The 2,653-nt window shown below is 40.0% G+C and overlaps 1 long non-coding RNA gene across 1 annotated transcript in view; it reads right to left on the bottom strand.

The window, feature by feature from the left end:
• The window catches only part of LOC138019929 (uncharacterized), a 9,829-nt gene extending 8,476 nt beyond the window's left edge, over window positions 1-1,353 (bottom strand). The window contains exon 1 of the long non-coding RNA XR_011126267.1: window positions 917-1,353. This is a non-coding gene — a long non-coding RNA (uncharacterized lncRNA). The remainder of the gene's footprint in view (window positions 1-916) is intronic.
• Between the last annotated feature and the right edge of the window lie 1,300 nt (window positions 1,354-2,653).

Here is a 2,653-nt window from a genome sequence, read left to right as displayed (position 1 = left end):
GCGTGCAGGCTCTCCTTCTCTCCCACCGAAGAGAGAGAGCCTGCTCGCAGGCTAAAGAAATATACCACTCAGTAACAGAAACAAAGGACCGAAAATTCTATTTTAATATACGAATATAAAAAGTTACCACGAATATAAAAAGTTACCATCAGCGAAAAACATTTTGGGAGATTTTAGTTGTTTTGTTGTAATTGTACTTTTGGCTGCAACGAGTAAATCGCACATCGAATTCAGCGGGCGCAGTGATCAAGTTACAGCGGCATGTTTACTCGCGAAACAGTGAAGCATCTGTGTCAAATGATGCCAAGATACCGGGTTTTTGTTTTTGTTAGTTTTCTTTTTCTTTCAATTGTTATAAATTTTGAAAAGAAATGCGCGAATTCAACACAAAGATCACAATCGCCCAACTCTCAGAGGTTGACCATTGTTTCTGGAAAATCAAAAATTTACTCTCTAAGACGAGGTTATTTATCACCAGATAATTCCATCGTTTTGGTAATAGCAGCTACTTTATTATTCATCAGCGTCACAATCTTTTGCCGATTTTGGGGGTCATTTTGTTGAAACTCAAGCACGCTTCCAACAGACCTGTTTATTTTCGTGACTTACGCGTTACCACAAAAATTCTCCCCGTATCACATTTCAACACATTTCAACACATTACACAACATGATAAATTTACAAAAGCTGGAAATTTAACAGAAATATTTTCCAGCGAAACATTTATTGAAACAAGCAACATATTTGCTATAAGAGGCAAGAAACCCTTCCTATTTCAGTTGCGTGCGTGCAAGCGAAACACAATCACAAAGCATAAATTTCTGACAGTTCACATCAAACCCTTTTCGAAGCGGAGTAAGTACACTTTAAGTATACCCGAGCTCAAGTACACTTAAGATCGTCCATGTTTACTTACCGTGATGAGCGTTCATATTAGAGTTCAAAGTATGCTTTCAAGGTAATCGTGTTGTCAATCAAACACAGCATAGAGACTTATATAAGGTCTTTGTCTAAAAAGTTGTCCTCATCCATCCCCTGGTAAGATCTATACGGATTCATTCACAGTCGTTTTTCGTCGAAGTAGAAGCAAATTTTGCGTGTTCGCGTGTTTGTGTGCTCTGAATTTCCCGAATTTCATGCTTGATTGACGTCCGTTTCCGGAATGTGTTTTGATAGTAGATAAGTCAGCTGATAAGTAAGCTCGTAAGGATGGTCTGAACTAGACTTGAGAGTGTACTTCGGCTTCTTTGAAGGCAATGCATTACCATGGCCACAAAGTAGGCTACTTGAGCTGAAATTAAAGCCGTTCACATCTGAAGTAGGGCTCAAGTGTACTTAAGGTATCCTTAGTCCGCTAGTGGTTGAGGTCACACTTGAGCTTTTTTTACCATAGTAAACGAAAGTTTACCATGGTAAATGAGTTTTTCAATGTGACCGGCTTTTCTCTCTTTACCATGGTAAAAGCATGGTTTATCTAGCGTTTATCTAAACTTTGTTTATTTAGGTGACATCTTGTCATGATTTTGAGAAGCATTTCGGGACTTTGCTGAATTTGCGTGCGCCCACTATATACATGTGCTTTGGAGGCTCACATTGCCTCCTTTCAAAAACAAGGTAAAGAGCCAGAAATCTAAATCTATGAGCTTTACGGATTGCAACGATAAGAAAAAAAAAAGAGCCACAATCGAAGCTACAACACGTGCACGATCCATGGCGCAGTCACGAAATATATTACGACGGAACTCGAAAATTCCTGTCTGTCATCAACTCGGCATTTGTGTAGCCCTCTTGTGACAAGGAAACGTCTGGGAAATGTACAAGTCATCTTATGCGTTTTACCATAGTAAACTTTGCTTACCATTTTTATACCATAGTTAAGGGTTTTTACCTTAGTAAACTGCTAAGTGTGACCTCAACCAATATGAACCCACCTAATAAAGCACAAAAGAGACAACAAGCTTTCATTCAAATAATTTTTCAATGTTACATTTCCTATTTTTTTAAAGAAGAGTTGAGTAAAAAATGAATGTTACTTGCCAGACAAACAGGCAAACTCTGCTCTGCCTTAAAGGGTCAACTCGAGCTTGCCACTAAGAAGAGCCATTTCATATTTGATGACGACTACTACGATCAAATTGATGGCGGTGCAATGCACTCGCCTTTAGAACCTGTGTTGGCCAATATCTTTATGTGCCATTTCGAAGAGACAGGGGCACCCAACGAATCTGTTCCTCGCATTATCTGTTCGCCAGAGAAATCTTGCTGGCTGGCAAAAATACAGGTGTTTCGATGAGCTGGCTGGGAAATTTTGTTATTGATAGGGGTTTTGCCTGGGAATTACTGACTTTTTCTCGCATTTCAACCCGAGCTGGCTGTAGAAACTCTGAAGACTGAGGACGACTAAAAAACAAACAAACAAAAAAAAGGACCTCTTCTCTCTCCTAGAGAGAAGTCACAAACATACGTCGGCTGGTCAGAGTGATTGCGCTTTCGGAAAAAACCTGTTTTCTCGCTTTTGTTCGGTCGTTTTGGATCGAGAGATTTGAAAGCGCGCGGAATTCCTGGCTGGGAAACCAACTTGGTTTCAAGCGGGGTCTATCTGGAAGTATCCTGATGGAATGCGGGGTTTTTATCCCCGCATTCCTTTCATACT

This window comes from Montipora capricornis, chromosome 10, assembly GCF_036669925.1.
Source record: "Montipora capricornis isolate CH-2021 chromosome 10, ASM3666992v2, whole genome shotgun sequence".
NCBI lineage: Eukaryota > Metazoa > Cnidaria > Anthozoa > Scleractinia > Acroporidae > Montipora > Montipora capricornis.
Note: the sequence above shows the minus strand (reverse complement) of the source record. Positions and strands in the feature narration are given on the sequence as shown.